At 40.2% G+C, this 26,537-nt stretch overlaps 1 long non-coding RNA gene across 1 annotated transcript; it reads left to right on the forward strand.

Annotated features, from left to right (window-relative positions):
* The first annotated feature begins 2,237 nt into the window (after nucleotides 1-2,237).
* On the forward strand, nucleotides 2,238-19,657 carry LOC116554492. The gene is made up of 3 exons (XR_004270216.1): nucleotides 2,238-2,324; nucleotides 6,857-6,861; nucleotides 19,644-19,657. It is a non-coding gene; the product is annotated as an uncharacterized LOC116554492 (long non-coding RNA).
* The last annotated feature ends 6,880 nt before the right edge of the window (nucleotides 19,658-26,537 follow it).

Raw genomic sequence — 26,537 nt, forward strand, 5'->3', positions numbered from 1 at the left:
GAGGTAGAGGTTACAGTGAGCCGAGATCACGCCACTGCACTCCAGTCCCAGCAAAGGGAGACTGTCTCAAAAATAAAGTAAAATAAAATAAATGAATCAGACATTGTCCTTAAGTTCCAGAAGTTGCCACATGAATGTAAGGAGGCACAGGGGATGTGATAGAAGTCTGTTCAGGATACAGTAGGGGCCAAAGAAGGGCACAGTAGGTTCTTTCAGGGAGGAGTTAGGAAAGGCTGCACAGGATAGTTGAGGCTACACCTCAGGTCATGGCAGATGAGTAGGTGTTCACCAAATCAAGGTGCTGACAAAGGGAACTGCATGCAGAGAGAGCAGGATGCACAAAGGCCTGAGTGTGTGCAATAGCCTTGTATAATCTGGCAAGTGCATTTTGGTTGCGGTCATGGGGATGTAGGGTACAGAGTGTTGGACCTCATGAAAGAAGAAACTGGGAGTGTTAGAAGGGTTCTCTTTAAGCAAATACTGTCTTAGGACAAGGAGACGTCAGATGCTGCAAAATTGTTCGTGGCAACAGAAGAAGAACTCACCAAGTCCCAACTCCACTGCCCACCATTCACACTGGTGGGCCACAGCTCTGTTGCATGCATTGGGTCTGGACACAGCTCTTCAGGGTTTTCCTGGAACTCTACAACACTTGGATTGATTCCTTTCTATTTCAGGTCATAGTCCTTAGAGGCAGCACTAAATGGAAGGCATTTGTGTAATTCTGATACCTTGATTGAGTTTTTCTTCATAACAGGACGGGATTTTTTACTGTCTGCACAGTCATTGCTCAGGCACAAGATTAAGAAATAAATTTGTTGTTTATAAGGTGAGAACCCACAATATTCAGTAAGGAGTGAAGAGTTGTCAACAAGAGAATCCAGAGTTACCAAATGTCTAAAATGTGCCAGTGCTTTTTGACATTCTCACAACCCAGTGTGGAATTCAGATATTTACCCCTCTGATTACAAATTCATACTCCTTCCATTTATACCACCTTGCCTCTAAGTCTCTTCTCAAAGTGCCTTGGGTAGGTCTTAACCTTTTGCTTCTAAGGAGCCAAAAAGAAAGAAAAGTGATGAGAAGAAAGTGGTCTTCCCGTCTCCTCATGTCTCACGGAGGCTGCTGATGAACAAACACTGAGAGTTCCAGTTTAGATTTAGGTGACAGAAAAGTCTATGCCTTGGAGCTAATATAAGAGCATTGCTAAACTCTCCTGGCAACCTACGAGGTTGGGAAAAGCACCATAGACACTTTGACTCCTAGTCTTAAGTGGAAACATGAAGAGAAAAGAGTTCCCTTACAGGTATCGTGAAGTTTTGGGACAAAGATAGATGGAAAGAATGTAGCAAAAGGAACAAAGAAATTTATTCTCTTTCAGAACCTAATCCCTTTCCCTATTTTGTGAAGAGAATTTTCCCCCGTTAAATGGTATCATTCTCTTTATTTTGTCTTCCTTTTTTATTCTCTCCTAGATTCCTTTCTTCTATCTTTCTTTATTCCTGCTTTGCATTCTCCTTTTTCTCCCCTCTCTCTTTTTCTTTCTTAGTCCTTCAATCTCTTTCTTAAAGTTCAAATAGAAATACCAGGCTTAATCCCTGGGAAGCAGCTCTGTTTTCCCTGCCATGGCATTGCACAACTTGTGGTGTGGCTCTTTGCCACCATTAGCTATCCAGTGAGGTTTTATGTCACCAGGGAACATCTTGTACAATGCCATTTTTTTTTATCAAAACCAAATAGCATAACAATGCATACAGGGCCTTGTTCACATCAACTTCATAAGATTTCACTATGATAAAAACAATGAAATTGACATCTAAAATCCATCTCTATTTGAAAACAGCCCCAGTGCCTCTCCCTTCTCTCTCCACCCTCCCCAGGTCCCCTTCCTATGCCCCCACCTGCTCACCTCCCCCCTCTTCTTGTCATCAAGTGCTTCCTTTGGCTTCCAACTGTTCAGGTTTCACCAGTCTGGTGACCCATTAGGACAGGGTTGCACCACACTAGGGTGAGGCTGGAAGAGAGGAGAGGAAAAGGCCCGCACGGAAAGTCCCACCAAAGCTGAGTTTGACTCCCCTGCAATCATAGTCTCAATAATCCTGGCAAAGTAGGAAGAACTTAGAGATGAGTACAGTCATGTCTCACTTAATAACAAGGATTTGTTCTAAGAAATGTGTAGTTAGGTGATTTTATCATTGTACACACATCATAGTGTGTACTTGCGCAAACCTAGATGGTATTGCCTACTGCACACCTAGGCTATATGGTATAGCCCATTACTCCTAGGCTACAAACCTGGACAGCATGTTACTGCATGGGATACTGTAGCACAATGGTAGTTATTTGTGTATCTAAGCATATCTAAACATAGAAGCAGTACAGTAAAAATGCAGTATTGTAATCTTATCAGACCACCATCGTATATGCAGTCCCTCATTGACTAAAATATTATGACTGTATTCTTATTGCAGGGATCAGGACAAAGTCACAGGCCGGAACATCTACAGAGCTGAGCAAGTTTCATCCCCTGGCTCAAGAGAGGCTTGGCCTGCTCATCAGCATAGAGGTATCTTTAGCCAGGAACCTCCAAAGAGAGGAACAGGATGTGCTTAGTCAAGATCAGGATGCAGAGGGTTGAGAATGCACTGATTTGAGAGCCCAGGATTCATGGCTCAGGCCAGCTTGTCATGGTATTAGACCCCCAGAAGGCAATGATAAAGGACAGGCTTTTCTCCCCACCAACTCCTTCCAAGTGACCCCCAACAATATGGCTAAATGGGACTCAGACCTTTCTCTACCTTGAGATAATCTTTGCTTTCAATTCCAAGAAAAGCTACAGAGCTCCCAACAGGAAGGTTTCACATTGTGACCATGAGCATGGAAACAAGTTCTTCAATGCTAGGTAGGTAGGAGGGAGGACTGGAAAAAGAGATGGCTTGCTAAAGACCAAGAAGAATAATTCCCCAGTGAGAAAGTCCTTGTTTTCTTTCCTACAACACAGGCTAAAGAGTGAACCCTCCTACCTACCTAACATGTGGATACCATCCAACAATTCATCCACTTATTCATTTGTTCAAAAAATATTCAGTGGAGTTCAACCACACATTAACATGATTTCATTGCTCTGGGAGTAATGAAATTATGCAAAACAAAGTGCCTGCTTTCACAGAAAGGTAGCAGGTACACAGCAAATAAATATTTAAAATAAATAAATACATAAAGTCCACTAATGATAAGCCTGATTATGGGTTTTGATTTTTTTTGTTTATTTAAGAAAAAGTATATAAAAAAGAAATTAGCTTAGGGAGCATGTGGCTACTTTAAATTATGGTGATCAGGATGGCTTCTCTGAAGAGGTAGCATCCAGGTGAGACCCATGTGAGTAGGAGGCAGGGAGGGGCATTTCAGACAGAGGGAATGGCAAGTCCCAAGTGTCGGAGACAGGAGCCAGCCTTGTGTGTTAGAGAAATGCAAATAAATTTTGTTGAGGCTGGAGTGGGGTACAGAGGAAGGGAGGGCATGCAAGGAGGTTGCGGAGGCAGGAACCACCTCTGTCCTCCCTCCTGCCTTCCTGGCTGCCAGGCCCGTCCACAGTTCCCTGTCCCTTTACTCAGTGGCTGGGTTGATCCTGTTAAAGTTCTATCTGGGGTTGGCTTGGAGAACCTCTGACTTCTACTGTGTGGAGAGGCCTCTTGGTTCTATACACCCTCCCAGGAAAGCTCCAACTCCTCACCTCCCTGCCCAAGCATCAGGCACAGAGATTAGTGAGCGATTTCTCTGGGTGTCAGCCCTTGGGTGTGAGATTTAAACTCTTAATTCCAAACCATTACAACATGGGTATCCAATTGCCTCTGATGACTTCAAATCATGATTTTCTTGTGTGTGCCAGACACTTTGTCAACGAAGGATTTCTCTGCCGGCTTCAATTTTAAGTGAGTGTGCTGTTTACTGAAACTCCAGCCTAATTAAAAACAAACCAGACAAATGAGACAATGAAAGGGCGTAGAATACCTCAATGAAATCTCCGTGAAAGGGTTTCTGGGCTCATCTAAGGAAAGGAATATGAAAGCATGTGTAGTAGGGGACATAAAAGGGACGCTGTTAAGGGCTTGAGCTCTGGGCTCCATCTGGGTTCGAATCTTGCTCTGTCACTTGCTAGCCACATGACTCTGGGTAGATTACTACCATCTCTGTGCCTCAGTTTCCTTATCTGTAAAATGCAGACAGCAACAGTGCCTTTAGTGTTGTGATGATTGAAGAAGTAAATACATAGGAAGCACTTAGAGTAATGCCTGGCAAATTGTAAGGACTCAAAGTTTGCTCAATTTTATTGCTGTGGGTGTGTTGCAAAGTTGATGTGGTCCGAGCTTTGTACTCACAGTGGCTCAGTTCAGTTCATTAGAGCTGGGGCACTGGAGCTAAAACTGTGAGCTGAGGGCCTCAAGTCCCTAGAATCACACCACATTTCCAAATCATTAAACTCCCAGACACAGGCCTTTGGTCCCAGAGAGAAAAATACAAAGATGTAGACAGTGCATCACACATCCATTCTTCCTTCTGGAGAGAACAGCTCCAGGCCATGGTGAGGGAGGGATTCTTCTCCTGCCTGAAGGATAAGCCTGGCACTGTGTAAGGGAGGCTCTGGATGTGGCACACTGACTCACTGGGCCACCAAGAGAAATCTAGTCCCCAGAAAGTTATGTCTAGGTCGGTGCTTTCAAACTTCAAGACAAAAAAATGTTTAAGCAATTGACCCTTTAATTGAAATGAAATCTCACCAGGAACCTCAACATATAAAACCGATAGAAGAGTCAAAGAACCCCAATCTCTCAGTCACCCCCTTTCTCCTTGTGACTGTCTCTGAAACAACTATGGGGAACATGATTTTTAAAAGAAACTGACTTAGCTATCAAAACCCCAAGTGAAGAAGTATGCATCAATTCCTCCAGTTGTACACCCTCTGACACTTCTATTAATTTTATTTACAAATAATATCTGTACATGGTTTTAAAAAGTCAAAATCGTCTCATGAAAAACAGCAATGCCTGTTCTACTCCTTCCTACTTTTAGGTTGCTCTCCCAAAAGGCAACAGCTCTCAACCTTTTAAGCTTTCTTTGGAATTGACCTTTCTATCTTTAAATAATGTGCTTATACTGCTAATTCTGGATTTTTTCAATTGTAGACATTTCTCTTTTGTCACTCGATAGTGGAGGATACAATTTATCTCTCTTCATAACCTCTATTTTGCTCTTTCTAAGTCTCCCCACCCCATAACGCTTTCCCTCCCATATTCACTCACAAATAGCTATATCAACTTTTTGTTAATTCAATAGTTGCAATTTGCATGATGATATCTATGAAAATATTGTTCATAGATGAGCCACATAATGTACTGTGATTATTTTTCCTTTTGTGAACATTTTTTCCTATATTAAAATGTCTTATTTTTCTTTTGCTTGGTTTTGTGTACCAAAAATTAATTAATCCCAAATTCTCACATAGGGCTATAAAACTCCTACTGAAGTCAAATCTGCCATGTACTTAGAGAGTTTCATGGTTTCTGCGGGGGAGGAATGTATATCCCTCTTGGAGATGCTTGGTCTCCCTCCCGTAGCCTAGACTGGTTGCTCTGTAAGTCTGCTGTGCTATTATTCTGGTCTTTCTTTTGCCATCATGCTAAGAATACCTTGAGCCTTTCTCTGGAGTTAAGTACCAGGGTCCTGGATTTCATGGTTTGGTTTATACCCCACCCCCATTTTTAGGGAAGTGTATCCTCTAGTATCTTCCCAAGAAGTGACTCTTTCGGAGATTATGGATGTTGAAAATATTTTTATTACATGCTCACATTTGATTAATGGTGGGCAGGTCAGTCTTCTACTTTAGTATCAGCTAAGTAGCACTTGTTAGACCCATGCATTTTGGTCTTTGTCCAAAAGTTGTAGAGTAGATGTGTATTTAACCCTACACATAAGACAGGATCCTCCATCTCACTTGTGAAAGGACTTCTGAAGACATAAATACCTGACCCTGGGTGCGTGACATGCAATCTACAGCAAGATAAGGCAAGAGATCATTAATACCCTCCTCATCTGCCGTCCTATTTTAACTCAGCAAACACCTGCAGAGTACCTGTGCTCTGTGCCATGTACTGTGCTCAATGCTGGGACTTGTTTAGGATTGAGATGATTAATTCATATATATTTATTTTGACAGGTTCACATGGAGCCCTCAGGCAATATGGCAGCACTAAGACTTTTCTGTCAAGCTGCTCTCCTCAACTAGGTCAGCTTCCCTCACTGCAGTCAGCAGAAGCCAAACTCAATAGATCAGCCTGCCAGGAAAAGGACATAACAATGAACACCAGCCTCTTGCAGGTGTCACTCAGCACACAGTACAGAAGACGCATTGTCTAGAGGTGAGGGGCTCTGAGGGGTCAGGAAACGCTCAGCCTCAGCTTCTCAGACAGTGAAAGTACCAGCACCACTGTACTCTGCTCCAGGAGAAGTCCCTGGAGCTTCTGGCAAATGGCCCATTCCTCCTAAGTGAGCCCAAGTGGAGGAAATCTTAGAGCAGGAGAATAGTAAAAACGATAATACAATAGCAACAACAATGACAATAGTAACAGTTGTTTTTATTGTTGCTACTGAAGTCAGAAGAGTTATGCCATTTTATTTTATTTATTTGTTAAATTTTTTTGAGACAGACTCTCTCTGTCACCCAAGATGGAGTGTCGTGGAGATTCTAGCTCACTGAAGCCCCAGCCTCCTGGGCTCAAGAGATCGTTCAACATCTCCAGTAGCTGGGACCACAGGTGTGTGCCACCACATCTGGCTAATTTTTGTATTGTATGTAGAGACAGGGTTTCGCCATGTTGCCCAGTCTGGTCTCAAACTCCCGTGCTCAAGCAATCCACACACCTCAGCCTCTCAAAGTGCTAAGATTATACAGGTGTGAGCCTGGTCAGAGAAACATCACTTTAATATGACTAACTGGAACATTAGCACTGTGCTAGGGACTCAGCAACATTAAGACATAACACTCACTTCTGCTTTGGTTTCCACAGATGTTTGTCATCTGCAGTAAGTGAAATTTCAAGAAAGAAATTCAACGAAAAGTAAAGATTACTGCTGTAAAAATGCATTTCTTTTCTGACCCTGCAACACTACTGCTACAATTTATCCCAAGGAAATATTGAAAGATGTGAGATGTTGCTGCTAGAAATTATGAAGTAATGAAAGGTCTGAGAAAAGATATAGTCTTAAAGATATTTGCTGAAATATTCCTATAAAATTAAAACGAAATCATGTAAAAATCTTCCTCATTAAAAATTTGGGTAGTATCCTCTTTCAATAGAATACTATGCAGTCATTAAAAATATATTCTAGAAATGTATTTATTAATGTGGAAAGGTGTTTATATTTTACTTTTGTACATATGTATATACAAATACATACATATATCTGTATACATATATTCAGAAAAATATTTGATAGGAAAAATACCAACATAATATATTATATATTATTTTTATACATGTACCTATACATATTCAGGAAAGATATGAGGCTGGGTGCGATGGCTCACACATGTAATCCCAACACTTTGGGAGGCCAAGGCAGGCAGATCACTTGAGGTCACGAATTCAAGACCAGCCTAGCCAACATGGCAAAACCCTGTCTCTAACAAAAGTACAAAAATTAGCTGGGTGTGGTAGTGCACGCCTGTAATCTCAACTACTAGGAGGGCTGAGTGAGGCAAGAGAATTGCTTGAACCCAGGGGGTGGAGATTGCAGAGAGCCAAGATTGTGTCACTGTACTCCAGCCTGGGTGACAGCGTGAGACTCTCTCTCAAAAAAAGAAAAAATATGTATGATAGGAAAACACCGAAAGAGTTCAAAGAGGTTATCTCTGGGTTGGTGGAGTAATCATCAGTTTTTTTTTTTTCTTGCTTATTTATATTATCCATGATAAGATGACTTGACTTTGTAAGGGGAAAAAAAAAGGTATTTTAATTATCTAGGATAAAGAAGAAAGGAAGGGCTTCAGCAAACCAAGGAAAAACCTTGAAGGGGGCTCTTCAAGGTGTATGGAGAAACAAACATATATGTGTGTGTGTGTGTGTGTGTGTGTGTGTGTGTGTGTAGTCTTAGACAACAGAAATTTATAGTTTCATGAGACTAGAAGCTAGAAGTTGAAGATCAAGTGTTCCTTCTGAGAAGTGTGAGGAAGAATCTGCTCCATGCCTCTCTCCTAGCTTCTGTTGCTCTGCTGCCAGTCTTTGGTGTTCTTTGGCTCATAGGTGCATCTCCTCGACTTCTGCCTTCGTGTTAACACCATATTCTTCTCGTGTGCATGTCCATCTCTGGGTCAAAATTTCCCATCTACTGCTTCCACATGAAAGCAAAACCTCTTCTCAATGGAGTCTATTTTCCACCATGTGCCGGATTTGAGGGTAACTGATTCTTCTTCTCCCCCATTTCCTCCTGACTTTGGGTCAAATGATTTGTTGGAAATCCCATTGATATATACAGTAGTGCTTCACCCAAGAAGTTCCAAAGTGATGTTTCTCCTGGATGTAGAGGTATCCTTCCATGGTATAGGAACTGATGGTCTTGTGTTCAGGGGATTCTCCTTCATCTTTTTCATCAGTGATTCCTGGCCTATGGCATCTGACTTTTTGGAGCATGGGCTAGAGCAGACCTGGCTTCAGGTGGCTAAGAGATTATGTTTTGGCTGCAGCCACAAGGTCCAGGCTGCCCACATAAGGTTGGTGAGTCAGGGCTTGCCTTGTATTGTTGTAAGAAGTAAGAATCATCCAAGCATCAAACTTGGAGGTAACAGAGAGGTCATCTCCCATCAGCAACCTTTACATAGATGCTGATCTGCTAGATGAAATTCTTACTTAGTGCAGATTATGAAAACCCTGCCAATAGTCCTGAACTGTATTTCATCTGCTTTCCAGTTAGCTTATAGGTTAGAAGAAACCATGCTATGCAACGTGGTGCTATCAGAGTGCTAGCCTTCCACGTGTAGTATAGTTTGAAGTCAGGTAGCGTGATGCCTCCAGCTTTGTTCTTTTTGCTTAGGATTGTCTTGGCTATATGGGCTTTTTTGGTTTCATATGAAATTTGAAGTAGTTTTTTCTAATTCTGTGAAGAAAGTCAGTGGTAACTTGAAGAGAATAGCATTGAATCTTCAAATTACTTTGGGCAGTATGGCCATTTTTACAATATTGATTCTTCCTATCCATGATCATGGAATGTTTTTCCATTTGTTTGTGTCCTCTCATAGTTCCTTGAGTAGTGGTTTGTAGTTCTCCTTAAAGGGGTCCTTCACATCCCTTGTAAGTTGTATTCCTAAGTATTTTATTCTCTTGGTACCAACCATGAATGGGAGTTCACTCATGATTTGGTTCTGTTTGTCTATTATTGGTATATAGGAATGCTTGTGATTTTTGCATATCGATTTTGTATCCTGAGATTTGCTAAACTTGCTTATCATCTTAAGGAGTTTTTGGGCTGAGATGATGGGGTTTTCTAAATATACAATTATGTCATGTGCAAACGGCATTAATTTGACTTCCTCTCTTCCTATTTGAATATACTTTATTTTTTTCTCTTGCCTGATTGCCCTTTCTCTGCTCAAAAATTCCAACACTATGTTAAATAGGAGTAGTGAGAGAGAGCATCCTTGTCTTGTGCCAGTTTTCAAAGGGAATGTTTTTGCCCATTCTGTATGATATTGGCTGGGGGTTTGTCATAAATAGCTCTTAATATTTTGAGATACATTTCATCAATACCTAGTTTATTGATTATTTTTAGCATGAAGGGGTGTTGAATTTTATTGAAGGCCTTTTCTGCATCTATTGAAATAATCATGTGGTTTTTGTCATTGGTCCTGTTTATGTGATGGATTAGTTATTGTTTTGCATATGTTGAACCAGCCTTGCATCCCAGGTATGAAGCTGACTTAATCGTGGTGGATAAACTTTAATGTACTGCTGGATTCAGTTTGCCAGTATTTTATTGAGGATTTTCACATTGATGCTCATCAGGGATATTGGCCTGAAATTTTCTTTTTTTGTTGTGTCTCTGTCACTTTTGGTATCAGGATGATGCTGGCCTCATAAAATGAGTTATTTGGAAAATTTTAGAAGATATGGTACCGACTTCTCTTTGTACCTCTGGTAGAGTTCAACTATAAATCCGTCTGGTCCTGAATTTTTTTTGGTTGATGGGCTATTAATTACTGCCTCAATTACAGAACTTTTTATTGGTCTATTCAGGGATTCAACTTCTTCCTGGTTTAGTCTTGGGAGGGCGTATGTGTCCAGGAATTTATCCATTTCTTCTAGATTTTCCAGTTTATTTGCATAGAGGTGTTTATAGTATTCTCTGATAGTAGTTTTTATTTTTATTTTTTGAGACAGAGTCTCACACTGTTGCCCAGGCTGTAGTGCAGTGGTGCAACCTCGGCTCACTGCAATCTCCACCTCCTGGGTTCAAGCAATTCTCCTGCCTCAGCCTCCCAAGTAGCTGGGACTACAGGCATGTGCCACCACACCCATCTAGTTTTTTTGTATTTTTAGTAGAGATGGGATTTCACCATGTTAGCCAGGATGGTCTCGATCTCCTGACCTCATGATTCTCCTGCCTCGGCCTCCCAAAGTACTGGGATTACAGGCGTGAGCCACCATGCCCGGCCGGTGGTTTGTGTTTCTATGGGATCAGTGGTGGTATCCCCTTTATCATTTTTTATTGTGTCTATTTGATTCTTCTCTCTTTCCTTCTTTATTAATCTGGCTAGCTGGTTTTGTTAATCTTTTCAAAAAACCAGTTCCTGGATTCACTGATTCTTTTGAAGGTTTTTTTGTGTCTCTATCTCCTTCAGTTCTGCTCTGATCTTAGTTATTTCCTGTCCTCTGCCAACTTTTGAATTTGTCTGCTCTTGCTTCTCTAGTTATTTTAATTGTGAGGTTAGGGTGCTGATTTTAGATCTTTCCTCATATCTCCTGTGAGCATTTAATGCTATTATTTTCCCTCTAAACACTGCTTTAGCTGTGTTCCAGAGAGTCTTAGCACATCGTGTCTTCGTACTCATTGGTTTCAAATAATTTATTTATTTTTGCCTTTATTTCATTATTTACCCAGTAGTGTTTCAGGAGCAGGTTGCTCAGTTTTCATGTAGTTGTGCAGTTTTGAATGAGTTTCTTAATCCTGATGTCTAATTTGATTGCATTGTGGTCTGAGAGACTGTTATGATTTCTGTTCTTTTGCATTTGCTCAGGAGTGTTTTACTTCCAATTATGTGGTAAATTTTAGAATAAGTGCTATGCAGTGCTGAGAAGAATGTATATTCTGTTTATTTGAGGGGAAGAGTTCTGTAGATGTCTATTTAGGTCCACTTGGTCCAGAGCTGAGTTCAAGTCCTGAACATCCTTGCTAATTTTCTGTCTTGTTGATCTGTCTAATATTAACAGTGGGGTGTTGAAGTCTCCCATTATTATTATGAGGGAGTCTAAGTCTCTTTGTAGGGCTCTAAGAACTTGTTTTATGAATCTGGGTGCTCCTGTATTGGGTGCATATATATTTGGGATAGTTAGCTCTTCTTGTTGCATTGATCCTTTACCATTATGCAATGCCCTTCTTTGTCTTTTTTATCTTGATTGGTTTAAAGTCTGTTTTCTCAGAGGCTAGGATTGCAACCCTTGCTTCTTTTTTGCTTTCCATTTGCTTGGTAAATCTTCCTCCATCCCTCTCATACACAGGGCTGCTTTCCACCCCTGCAGTCCTTCTGTCTGTAGCTCACATTCTGGCATCAACTAGATATCAACCGTATACTGCCTTGTGAACTCTATTGTCTTTGACTGTGTTGGGCTGTGTCCCTCTTCCTCTGAATCTCACTGAGTGCCCAGCAATGCACTGGACCAATGTGGATGCATGAAGTTTAGAGCTAGTGAAATCATTTTTATGGAAAATTGTAGATTTTCTCCATCTTCCACCTTGCCCTCCAACTCCACCCTATCATCTTGTATTAGCTTTGTACTGGGAGTTGAGCTCTTAAATTCTAATGGCAATATTCGAAACTCTTCCAAAGTTTGGGGTTATTCTTTAGGCAGTGCTGGTGGAGCACACCCAAGATCTCCTTTGGTTGTTTTCTTACCTGCCTATCCTGCCTTTTTACCCATTTATTTCCCACCCCAGTCTTCGAGTCCAGTCAGCCAGGACTGCCTCCTATTCTTGAATGTTCCAACCTCCAAGGCTTTGTCCCCATAATGTGCCCTCTCTAGACTGACACAGCACCTCTTCTGTATCAAGCACTTAATAAATGGCTGTTGTGTAAGTTACTAAATGGTGAATGAATGAATGAATGAATAAACACCTTCCTCTTCAACTAATTAAGTCCTGCTTTGCCTCTGAGGCTGAGCTCCGGTGCCATGTCTCTGTGAAGTCTTTCTCCCATCACTCCAGCCCATATGTGTTAAACGTTCTTCATTTGGAAGACTTAGCACACATGCAATCCACAGTGCTGATTGATCACTCAACGTGCACCGTCTTCTATGTTTAAGGTGTTTTGTGCACATGTCCTGCTCTGTGGAGGAAGGATATGTGTTATTTGCTGACTTTGTAGACAGAGAGTTCCAGGCTCAAGTCCCAATGCCATCACTTGCCATCTGAGTGAACTTGAAGAGCCTGCTTCATCTCTCTGAGGCTCAGTTTCTTTAACAGTTAAAAAGGACACTGCCTACCTCATCACTTGCTGTGAAGGCTAAATGGCTTTTTTTTTGAGAGTCAATGAGTCAAATTACAAAATAATGTGTAGAGTATCATCCCATTTTCATAAAAAGAAGCATTTATTTTTTCAGACTTACATACCTACAGATGTGTTTGTGTGTGAGTGTGTGTATATAAAGCCTGAAAGAACACATACTAAACCATCAACACTTATAGTCAATCCCAGCCTTTCTCTTCTAGATAGTAGTTATTTGTGTGTATGCCTAATTTTTCTTCCCCCAAAGATTATAAGAATATGAAAGGCAGAAACTGACTTTATCAGTCAGAGTGGGTAAATTATGCAGTGGTAACCATCTCAAAATCTGAGATGTCTGTCGAAACAAAAGGACTATTTCTTGCTTTCAGCACATGTCCACTGTGAGCCAGCCAACAGATTCTAAATATCACAATCACCAAAGGATGCAAGCTGCCAGACCCCACACGATCTAAAACGTTGCAAGTTAGCACACTTCAGAGAAAGGAGAGAAGGATAAAGCATTTGTTTTCAGCTCTTGGCCAAAGCAAGTCACATGGCCACACTGAACTTTGAGTGGGCAGAGACATACCATCTTCTTCTCATGTGTCTGGAAGGAGTGAAACCCCAGATATCTGTGAAGTACTTAGCAGACTACCCCACTGACTTGACTTTGTTTCTCTGCACCCAAGATGATGTTGTGCATGTAGTGGTCACTCAGGTAATATAGATGATGTAAGGCAATGCAATAAAATCCAGGTGCTACTTGAGGCTCTGAGAAAATTATAAAAACAGCTAAGACTTAAGTCCAATAAGAAGTGAGTGAGAGAAATATATGCATTTTCAAGCATTCACAGTAGTAGACTGGAACAAATGCTATAGTATTACAAAATAACACCCAATGAAAGCATGTTATTTTTCTATTGCTGCTGTAACACATCACCATAAACTTAGTGGTTTAAAATCACACAAATGTATTATTTTATAGTGCTGTAGGTCAAAATTATAACGCAGGTCTCAACAAACCAAAACCCAAGTGTTGACATGCTGCATTGTTTTCTGGAGGCTCTAGAATCCTCTCATTAGATTTTTGGCAGAATTCAGTTCCTTGTGGTTATGTGACTGAGGTCCCATTTTTTTTTTTTCATTTGTTTGTTTGGCTGGATTTAGCTTAGAACTGTTGCTAGTTTCTGGAGGCCACCACATTCCTTTACTCATGACCCCCTTCCTCCATCTTCAAAGCCAGCAATGGCAAGTCAAGTCCTTCTCATGTCACATGTTTCTGACCCCTTCTTCTTCTCTTCTTCTTCTTCTTCTTCCTCCTCCTCTTCTTCTTCCTCTCCTGCTCCTCGTCCTCCTTCTCTTCTTCTTTTTCTTCCTCTTCTTCTTCTCTTTCACTTTTGAAGACTCAGTGATTAAGTTGGGACCACCTAGATAACCCAGGATAAACTCCCCATTTCTAGGGCCTTAATCTTAACAATATCTTCAGAGTCCCTTTCACCATGTAAGGTAACATATTCAAAGGTTCCAGGGATTAGGCATGGATATCTTTGGGGGAAGAACATCATTATACTGGCCCCCACTGTTTTAAAAAATTATATACATACATACATATATATATATACACACACACACATTTATATGTTATATATACATACAAACTATATATAATGTATATGTTATATATACATATATTAAATTTACATATTTATTCGTAATTCATTGAGATGAGCCAAGGAAGAAAAGAGTAATTCTAAATGGGACCACGGAAGACTTCAGCTGGGCTTGACGGATCAGAAAACTCCAACAGGCAGAGGTGGGGGATTAGGCTGTTGAGGGGACTCCAGGCTGAGGGGTGAGCATGCAGAAAGAGAATGGGAAGTCCCTGCCAGGTGCACCCACAGTTGGGGAGTGCAGCCCTGGGACATGACACAGGACAGGAAGCAGAGGCATGTTTGACTGGGCAAGTTTGGTGAGGCAGCATGTCGCTGAAGAGAGGAAGGAGCATGGGGGCTGTGGGGTCAGACCTGGGTCCGAGTCTCAGCTCTGCCACTTTGCTGTGTGACCATGGGCTTACTTTATTTAACCTCGGTAAATCTCAGTTGCCTCCACTGTGAAGTGAAGCTGCTATCAATAGCACCTGTCTCTTAGGGTTGTTGGAAGACTTGACTGAGACAATTTAAAGTGCTTAAAATTTAATAAACTTTGCCATTACTTGTATTAAAAACCAAGTCCTTCTTGCATATGGCTGGGTCACCTGCCCTGAGGGGACAGAATCTGAGAGAACCAAACAGGTGGGCTGAGGGGGAATTCTGCCAGCCTCCTCTCCTTACCTCCCATGCCAACCTCATGGATTTTGTGAAGTTGCTCCCACAATCATAGACCTTTATAATATGCAGGTAGAACCTAGTCTACAAAAGCTCTCCCTCCAACCATCGGCAACTTCCCCTAGAATAGTGCTTAACTATGGGCAACAAAGGGACAGTACCAAGATCAGTCCTTAAAAAAAATTATGTTCCCATGTCCTGAAAGAGGGCTTGGGTGCCTCTCCTTTCCCCAGATGCTTTTGCCAATGCATTCTTCTTTATGACCCAAGGCAGTGAGCTTGCTGTGCCTGGGTCTTCACTTCTCAGTCTACAAATTTTGGGCCCTAAATACAGAAACGTATGTTGCACATAATTGAATTGGGGTCAAGTGTTCAGAACTCATCTTCAGAGAATTGCAGGAAGGGCACAAATGTGTGTGTGTGTGTGTGTGTGTGTGTGTGTGTCTTGTGTGTGTGTGTGTGTATGTGTGTAAACAAAGCAAAAGCAAATATTCTTTGCAGAATTGATTTTGGTACAATTTGTAATTCTAAGCTGAAAAGCATATGAAATAGAAAAAACACATGTGTCAGATTTAACCAGCAAGTATCCATTTTCTTTGAAGGGCTACAGACCTAGCATAATCCCTGCTAAGTGAACAGATCAGGTCTTGGAGCTTTAACTGCTTCAAACAAAGCAGGCAGCAGGCAACCACACCCTCCACCTCCACCGTAGATCTTTTCATATTACATACAGACTACTAAACGATGCGGGAGGGGGAAGGTTTGTATACAGACCCACCTCCTAAATAAAAGTGCAATTAATATTTTATAATGTCTTTTTCACTTTATCTCTATACAAATACATTTCAATCTAACCCAAATAGAATTACTTTGCACATACTATCTTGAGAAAATGAATATTTATTGAGCACCTGTTATGTCACCTCCCTGAACCCCAGTTTCTTGCTCTGTATCTCACATGGTATTTGTAAACCAGTAATAGAAATGTAAGCTAGCAGATGGTAAATATTCAATACATGTTAACAATTATCATTATCATAAACAAGAATCACAATTATTTCTACCTTGCTTAATCATCTCAGAAACTGTGCCAAATTACAACAGACTGAGGCTCAGAGAATTGTCATGTGTGATCTACATAACTTTTAAGGGGTGAATTCAGGACGTGGAAAGATGAACAAAAAGAGAAAGCCCATTTTCCATAGATGTTACCTTGAGAATCTTCCAGTCCTTCAACTCCAGTTACTGAGAAAGTCCAGGATAAGATAGTTTGCTATGGAATTGTCTCAGTGCATCAGCTAAAATGATTTGTAGCCAATTGGTTTTATCCTTAAGATGAAATGCTTCAAACCTCCCCTTTGGAGAAGGAGCTGCAAGAAAACCATATTCAAGATGGTTTTCCAAGATCCTGGGCTCCCCCAGCTTGCCTGGCCCTCTTGATTTCCAATCCCAATCAATTCCTTTTTAATAATCATAGTTCAGGCACAAATAAGAAGTCATCCAGGGTACTGCTAAATCTTGTAAAGGTTTTGGGATTAGCCATTGCATCCCTGTGCCTCCTTAAGCTCTCATGAGAACACGTAACTGAGAACTTAACGCTCAGCTGTCGTCTTTTATCTGCACTTTATTGTCTTTATTCATTCGGTTCCTCAGGCCTCCAAGCTAGTGTAGTTTGGGCAGGATTCATCTCTCAGGTGGTCACCTTTTCTGCCCTGCCTCACGTGAGGCACACACAGGCACGTGCATATGTGTACACGCACACACACAGTACACACACACTCACGCATACACGTACATTCATTGAACTTTCATGAGTCATAAGTTTGGGCATCCCAAAATCTGGCACCCTATGCGGGGCTGGCCCAGATCACACCAGAGCAAAGGTTGGCTTGGCACATGGTTTGGTTGTCTAAGAGAATGTGGATTCAGGTGGAATAAGTTAAGAGAGAACCAACTTACAGCTCTTTGTTAATGTGTTGCACCTGCATCCAAGTGGCCAGCTCATCTCCAGTCCCTAGAGAGGGAACTAATGACCAAGCCAGAGCACGACGAGCTCTGTTTGGGGACAGAGCCAGCAAGACACTCGAGCTACATGGCTAGGGTGGTGTGAGGAACTTCTCCCCGAAAAGCCCCATTGCTAAAATAGCTTGTCTAGTGATAGTGACAAATGCCTGGAATTCTACCATTAGAAATTCTTCGCCATGGATTAAAGTTTTGGAGCTGCAGAAGACCTTCTGTTAAAATGCATGTACCTCTGGGGAAATGAATGAAGTCATGTTAATCAGTAATGCATTAATGTAAACTATTATATTAGATTCCTCTTGTTATTTAACATGGCCCTTAGAGATTCAGGACACAAGTTTGGATAAGAGGCTTAATCAGAGGAAGGTGGAATGCCAAGCAAGGCAGTATGAGAGCACTGGGCCCTGGGAAGGAAGGGGCAGAGGACATGTCTGATTTTATATGTTGATTACCACTGGCCGGTGGGGTGACTGGGCTGCAGCTACTGCTGGGTGACCTTAGGCAGATCTCGGGCCTGTCTCAGTGACTTACCACACCCTGAAATTAATCAAGGTGACCTACATCTCCAGGCAGCTGGTGCAGGATTAATTAATGACTTCAAGGGAGCCTGAAAACACCAGGTCCATCGACACGCAAGGCATGATTATTAAGTCATCAGGAGGACTGGTTAATTATCTTTTCTAAAGTTGCTTGAGTATGTCATAGATGGCTCTTATTATTTTGAGGTATGTTCCTTCAATGCTTAGTCTGCTGGGTGTTTTTATCATGGAGGGATGTTGGATTTTCTCAAAAGCTTTTTCTGCCTCTATTGGGATGACAAATGCTTTCTGCTTTTGATTCTGTTTATGTGGTGAATCACATTTATTGATTTGTGTATGGTTGAACCAGTCTTGTATCCCAGGAATAAAGCCTACTTGATTGTGGTATATTAATTTTGATGTGCCACAGATTCAATTTTCTAGTATTTTGTTGAGGATTTTTGCATCTATGTTCATCAGGGATATTGATCTGAAGTTTTCTTTTTTTGTTGTGTCTCTGGCAGCTTTTGGTATCAAGCTGATGCTGGTCTCACAGAAAAAGTTAAGGAGGAACCCCTCCTCGATTTTTGGAATAGTTTCAGTAGGATTAGTACCAGTTCTTTGTATGTCTGGTAGAATTTGGCTATGAATCCATCTGATCTAGAGCTTTGTTTTGGTTGGTAGGTTCTTTATTACTGGTTCAATTTCGGAACTTGTCTTTGGCCTTTTCAAGGTTTCAATCTCTTCCTGATTCAATCTTGGAAGATTGTGTGCTTCCAGAATGTATCCATTTCTTCTAGATACTCTAATTTGTGTGCACAGGTTGTTCCTAATAGCTTCTGAGGATCTTTTTCATTTCTGTGGGATCAATTGTAATATCACCTTTGTTGTTTCTGATTGTGCTTACTTGGATCTCTTCTCTTTCTTTTTCTTTGATAGCTAGGAGCCATCTATGATAAACTCACAGCCAACATCATACTGAATGGCAAAAGCTTGAATCATTCCCCTTGAGAACTGGAACAAGACAAGGACACCCACTCTTACCACTCCTATTCAACATAGTACTAGAAGTCCTAGCTAGAGCAATCACACAAGAGAAAGAAACAAAAGGCATCCAAATAGGAAACCAAGAAGCCAAACAATCTCCATTTACTGACAATTATGAGTCTATGTCTAGAAAATCCTAAAGACTCTGCCAAAAGATTCCTAGAATTGATAAACCACTTTAATACAGTTTCAAGATACAAAATCAGTGTACAAAAATCAGTAGCATTTCTATACACCAACAGCATCCAGGGTGCCCATGAAATAAAAAACACAATGCCACTCACAATAGCCACAAAGAAAATGAAATATCTGGGAATACAGCTAACCAAGTAGGTGAAACATCTGTACAAAAAGAACTACAAAACACTGTTGAAAGAAGTCAGAAATGATGCAAATGAATGGAAAAACATTCCATGCTCATGGATAGAAAGAATTAATATCGTTTAAAATGTCCATACTGCACGAAGCAATTTAAAACTATTCCTATCAAACTACCAATCTCATTTTTCATAGGATTCAAAAAACTATTCTAAAATTAATATGGGACCAAAAACGCCTCAAGTAGCCAAAGCAATGCTAAGCAAAATGAACAAAGTCTCACAGTACCTGACTTCAAACTATGTTATAAAGCCACAGTAACCAAAACGGCTTTGTACTGGTACAAAAACACATAGATCAATGGAACAGAATAGAAAACTCAGAAATAAAGTTGTGCATCTGCAACTATCTGATCTTTGACAAGGTCAACAAAAGCAATGGGGAATGGATTCACAATTCAATAAATGGTCCTGGGATAACTGACTAGCCATATACAGAAGATTAAAGTTGGACTCCCACCTTTCACCATATACAAAAACTAATTCAAAATTGATGAAAACTTTTAACATAAGACCTTAAGCTATGAAAATCCTGGAAGACAACCTACTAAATACTCTTCTCAACATCAACCTTGGCAAATAAATTTTGGCTAAGTCGCCAAAAGCAATTGTAACAAAAAGAAAATTAGACAAATGGGGCCTAATTAAAGTAAAGAGCTTCTGTACAGCAAAAGAAGCTATCAACAGAGCAAACAGATAATCCCCACAGAACAAGAGAAGGTATTCACAAACTGCATCCAATAAAGGCCTAATATCCACAATCTGTAAGGAACTTAAGCAAATCAGCAAGCATAAACCAAATAACCTCATTAAAAAATGGGCAAAGGACATGAAGAGACACCTCTCAAAAGAAGACACACGAGTACCAAAAAAAAAAAAAAAAAGAAAAAATTTTCATTATCACTAATGATAGGAGAAATGCAATTGAAAACCACAATGAGATACTACCTCACACCAGTCAGAATGGTGATTATTAAAAAGTCAAAAAATAACAGATGCCGGTGAGGCTGCAAAGAAAGGAAAACACTTATACGTTTGGTGGGAAAGTAAATTAGTTCAGCCACTGAAAAAAGTAGTCTGGAAATTTCTCAAATAACTTAAAACTGAGCTACCAGTCAACCCAGCAATACCATTATTGGATATATATCAAAAAGAAAGTAAATCATTCTCCCAAAGACACACGCATGCATATGTTCATCTCTGCACTATTCACAATAGCAAAGACGTGGAATTAACCCAAGTGCCCACCAATATTTGACTGGATAAAGAAAATGTGGCGTACATAAACCATGGCATACTATGCAGCTATAAAAAATGAAATCATGCTCTTTGCAACAACATGGATGGAGCTTGAGGCCATAATCTCAAGCAAATTGATGCAGAAACAGAAAACCAAATACCATATATTCTCACTTATATGTGGGAGCTACACGTTGATCACACATGGACATAAATATGGAAACAATAGGCACTGTGATTATGACAGAGTAGAGGGAGAGTAAAAAAAATAAAAATAAAAAGACTATCAGGTGCTGTGCTCACTACCTGGATGACAGGATCTGCACTCTAAACTTCAACATCATGCAATATTCCCATTTAGCACATCTGCATATACACCCTTTGTATCTAAAATAAAAGTTGAAAAAATAAAAATATATAGCTACGGATGGAAAGGGATAATTAGATGGGAAAACATGGAGAGTGGTGAAAAAGAATAGGGAAAGTAGAAGGCACACAGGTCTACCCCTCACCACTTGCTTTCAGCCTTGTTGGGAAGCTGGATTTTTCTGCATCCAGAGTAATCAACCTACGGGGTGCTAGTGTCATGTACTGGAATGTACAAGGAGCAGCAGTCTATAAAATGGTTTTCTTCTAGGCTGCTAGCTGGCACTACCTGCCAATTTGACCACCTAAGAAATGGGAACACCGAACACTACAAAGAAGAACTGGTCTGTGATGACTCCACACCTACCATATTTTCTTGGGTGGTCCAGGTGATAGGTGTGACCAAATGTTCTAGAGACTAGATAGGGAGGAGAATCACAAAGGGGTGGCTAAGCTCAGCCACTAGATAGGTGTGTGATCTTGTGTGCAATAGTTTCTTAACCTCCTAAACCTCAGTTTCTTCATCTACAAAACTGGGCGTCACAAACCCTGTCTCAGGTTTTTCCTCCCAGCATTGATGTAAACATGGACTGAGACAGCAGAGTTCTTTGTGCAGCATAAAATGCTATTTGAATATTATTTCCATTGTTCCAGATGCCTCTGGTGTGTCATTTAGGGAAGCCTTGCTTGACCCAATGGGTCTTACCCAACAGTCTGCTGCAAACCTATGATTTTGAGCATTTGGTAGCATTTTCATTAAATAATTTTCCCTCTGAGAGGTTCATCTTTAAGATCCCTACATAATAACCAACATAATAACAAGATAAAGATGACCAACTTTCATCTTTAAAGTGCCTACATAAGAGCCAACATAACACGATAGACAAGTATGAACTGGTTCATCAGATCAGCCAGTTGTCTAGAAAGTTGCTGAGGATATAGTATTTGGGATGTGTAAATTCCGATGCATAGGATGGAGACCTCAAGGAAACAGGAGCCTCCAGAACTAGCAATAGAATGCAAAAACGTCCAGAGAGAGGAATCCTGTAAAGAGAAGGGTGAAAAATAGAAAGAAATATATTGTTGCTGTTGATTTTAAGGCTTTTGTACGATTCCGTCTAGAGTGGAGTTTTTGTGCATATTTTCTCTCCTAATTCTCATAGCAGCCTGATACACTATTGTTTCCTTTTTACATAGACTAAATTGACATCTGGAGAACTTAAATGACTTACTCAACGGCACATGGCCCTTAGATCTATTGTGTAGTGAAGGCCAGACTCAAATGCAGATCCCGAGTCTCTAAATCCTGTGCCCTCTCCACCACACCCTTATACCCACACTTCTCATTTTACTTGAATGGAAGAGTCTTTTCTGATTTGAATTTGCCCGGCCCCAAAGACTTTATCTTTCCTTCTTTTGGAGGGTAACTGAAATGTTGGAGATGCTCAGTAGGTACCTGGCACCTTTCTTCTTCCTTCTTTTCTTAGTGGGTCACTCCAGTATGTTCAATAGAGCAGTAATAATAGCTAGCATTCACAGAGCATTACCACATGCCAGGTGTTTTGCATATCCTATACCTAATTCTCACAGCAATCTCATATCTTCAGTCTTATATCTTCAGTCTACAGAGGCAAACACTAAGGCTTAGAAAATGTAAACAGCTTGCCCAAGGTCATGCAGCTGGTAAACAATTGAGCCAGGATTCAAACCCAGTTCTGCCTATCTTTAAAGCTCATGTTAGGAGGCATTGTCATCAAGACACAAAAGCTACCAAGTGGTGTCTTTTTCTCTTTTTTATATAGCTATTTTCAAATTCCCCTTTACATGAATGTTAAACTGTTATAAGCCACCTTTACTCATAAATGATTTTATTCATGTTTTCTTGGGGCCTATGAGCAAGAGCTTCTCTACATTATATACCTAGAAGTAGAATTTCTGTTTCCTATAGGGAGGAGCATTTTCAACTTTACTACGTGAAGTGGTACTGATTTACACTATTACTTGTGCGTAGGAGAGTTTGTATTACTCTTCTTGCCAGCCAACACTTGCATTGCAAAAGTTTTATATTTTTTCCAACTTAGTAGTGTGAAATGGTGTCTCATTGTGGTTTCAATGTGCATTCTCCTGACAACTGATAAGGTTAAGTCCCTTTCTGGAAGTTATTAGCTGTTTGTGTTACCTCTTTAATGAAATGCCTATTCCTAGCTCTGACTGCTTTTCTATCGTTGTTGTTTTTTTTTTTCTTGATTTGTAGAAGTTCTTTATAGATTAGAAACTCTGGATACTAATTCTTTGTAGGTTATACATATAGCATTTGTCCTGCTTTGTGGCTTTTCCTTCACTCTGTGATGCCCTTTGGCAAACATATTTTATTTCAATATATTGAATTAATCAATTTTAAAAGGTTTTGTTTACACTGGATTCACCTGGGTAATCCAGGATAATCTTCTCTTCTCTTGATATTCTTAATCACTTCTGCAAAGTTCCTTTTGCCGTGTAAGGTAACAAATTCACAGGTTCTGGGGAACAGAATGTGGATATTGCAGGGAGGATTATTCTGGCAACCACAGGTTGCCCTTGACTAAGGACTTCGGAAAGAGGAAGCCTTTTCTTCTTAGTCAAACCGCCCAGAATGATATTGACATCACACTGAGTTGGGGACAGGGAGGAAGCAAGTTACGGCTCTGGTACTATAGACTTTCACTGTTTTTATTGAGATTTAGTAAACTCTCTTAAATAAATGTTTCTTTATTTGCTGTATACTTCCAGACAATTTCAGAGACTTTAAATGGATGGCTTTTAAAATAATTTTCTCCAGTTGTGGTAGTTTCACCTGAGGGAAGTTCTTCAAATCTCCTCATGTTGCATTTTCAGAAGTAGAATCTCTCAACCATGTTCCTGAACTTAGTTTTGCTGGATATGTAAATGCAGGTTGATATTTATTTCCTGTTAGTATGCAAAGTACTCTGTCTTTCATTACTTCTTTTCAGAAGATTAATTCCAGTCTAATTACTTACACATTACCCATCTCTACTGATTATCCTCCTCGTTGTTTTTAAGACTTTCTCTTCTTTCTAGGTGCTGTGCATTTTACTGCAATGATTTTAGCTTTTGATTTTCTTTACATTTACTCTGTTTGCAATTTGTTAAACTTTCTGAGTATGTGTCTTCTCAATATTGCTTCCTCCTAATCTTGTGAAATCTGATGGGTTTATCAGGAGTTTCCACTCTTGCTTCTTCCTGGTTTTTTTCTTGCTGTCACCATGTAAGAAGTGCCTTTTACCTCCGCCATGATTCTGAGGCCTCCCCAGCCATGCGGAACTATAAGTCCAATTAAGTCTCTTTTTCTTCCCAGTCTAGGGTAGGTCTTTATCAGCAGTGTGAGAACAGACTAATACGGCATCTAAGAGATTCCATTCTTGTCTTGCAATAGCAGCTATGATACTTAGAAGAGTTTTACTTTATATTTTAAGGGTTTTTTTCTTTTTCTTTCTTTCTTTTATCTCTTTTTTTTTTCTTTTTTCTTCTTTCTTTTCTTTCCAAAGGATTTTTTTTTACACTATCCAGTCTTCTATATTGCTGAAAATATAAATTCCCCATAATGTCCTTTCCCCTGTTTTCCTTCTTGTAAAACCCCCACTTATCTTTAAATTCCTTGATGAGATGTTGTCTCTTCTAGGGGACATTCACTGCCCTGCTCTCTCCTGAAACAGAATAAATTAGTCTACTTCCTGTGTTCTCATATACTTGGAAAGTGGCTTTAATAATGATCTCTCACATTTTTTATTACAGTTATTTATTTATCTGTTACCTCCTACTGTTCTGCAAGATGCTGGCAGAGTGTTTTAATTATCATTTTATGTTCAGTGTTTAACACAGTGCCTGGAAGAAAATAAACACATAAGTGGCTATTTATTTAAGTTTGTAAAGGAAATGAATAAAACATCATTGTTTGCAAATGAGATCCAAATTCATTTGAAAGTCATTCAGGTACCTCCACATTCTAACTGCAACCCACTCTTTCAGTCTTATCAATCAATTAATACATTGTTAATTAATGTATATGTTATTTATTAACTTATTCATCCATTTATTCATTATCCAAAGTTTTTTTAAAGTGCCTATGCCGTGTGAGTAATGGAATATTGCCATGAACAAGGTGAATATAATCTTGCTGTTCATGGAATGTACATATATTAGCAAAGGAGGGTTGAAGGTTAACAAGTAATAACATCATTAATTATTTGATTAAATTGTGATAAGTGTCATGAAGGAGAGATAGAAGCCCTGTGAGATACTTAGCAAACTTTTGTGGTGCATGAGTGGGAAGAGCATCTCAGCAAATGGAATAGCTCATAGGAAGGCCCCTTAGGCCAGAGCTAGTACAAGGAACCCACCCACTCCTTCCCCTCACTCTGTGACAGCAGCACTGAGCCAATCGTCATCCACTGAACAGAGCCACAGTGATGCCTGGGCTCAACTGTTCTCTCTGTCTGATTTGTTTTTATCACTCACCTATCCAACACCTCTATCTGTCAAAATGTCAAGGACTTGTTTCTTTCCCAAAGGTTTTGTCCATGGAGGCTCCTTTGGTTTGGAATTTACTTTACTGCCCTTTGTATTTTTATTTTAGCATATATCTTATCATTGTCTATGTGTGTGAGCTACATGAAGGCAAGTGATATGCTATGTTCAGGTTGATAAGATCTTGCCATGTGGAATCCCAGTTTGGCCACAGTTTACTTCTGTGGCAAAGTTACAACCATATTATGCCAGACTGGAAACTACAGTGACGTCAGAAAGAACTTCAAACTGGTTTACCAAAAGAAGTTTTAGAAAAATCATCCATGCAAAACCACAAATTCATGGGGTTTTTGACAGGTAGCCAAGACCCAGGATCTTTTTGAGCTTCCTTTGCGCTGTCAACCCATCAATTTGGAATGAAATAAAAAGCCCTGAGCTATATAATTTGATTTGTCCATGTGAATAATACCAACTGTCCACATCTGCAGGCAGAAAGACAGTGTGGTATCGTGAACCTTTTTCTTGCTCCTTCCGTAAGGAATAAATTCCAAGGAATATCTGTCCCTAAACCATGCTAGGTTGCAAGACAAGGTATCTAGGGTGGGGGAACACTCAGGTGAGCTCAGAGCAAGAATTAAAATAAAGGTCCACATGCCATATTTCTAAATAACTGTATTTAAAATGTATAAATTAAGCTCACATACTATTAAATACAATTATTCTACCCCCTACCTTGACAAACACACATTGAAAACAACAGAGAAGGGCAGGTTACAATTTGGAATTCTCTAACATCTTGCAACAGAGAGGCCCAGGAAGAACCAGCCCCTGCTATGCTCCCGTTATGCTCCCTCTTCTCTTCCTACCCCTGGCTTCATCCTACACAAAGAATGTCTTGCATGCACACATAGATAAACATATCAGCCTACACATCCAAGCTGCATCAAACCTCTCAAAAACTGAGTCCCTTTGGCTACCTCTCCTAGAGATGCAGGAGATTCATCCTTAGAATAGACCCAGGGAAGGGGTTTTTGCAAGCCACTGAAGCAGGTTCAAGACTATTTGAGCAGGGAATTATTGGGTCTAGAAGCATTGCCTAGAAGGAAGGCTATGGGCTCCTGGTGAGTCTTTTCCTTTGGTTTCATGGACCCTTTGCCTTATAGGGAAAGTCATAGCTAGAGAAGGGCCAGAGTGGAGCCTTCAGAAGGGGTGCAGTCAGCAGCCAGTAGGGATCAGACCTGAGCAGATTGTCTGCTAGAAGTTGCTTCATCTTCCAAATGGACCCTAAAGTTATATCCCTAATAGCACAAACAGTGCTATTCATTCTACTTAAGGACATTGAGGGCTTCTATTTTCCATTGGATAAAATC

This window comes from Sapajus apella, unplaced genomic scaffold (genome assembly GCF_009761245.1).
Source record: "Sapajus apella isolate SASKATOON/1434 unplaced genomic scaffold, GSC_monkey_1.0 scaffold14, whole genome shotgun sequence".
Classification (NCBI taxonomy): domain Eukaryota; kingdom Metazoa; phylum Chordata; class Mammalia; order Primates; family Cebidae; genus Sapajus; species Sapajus apella.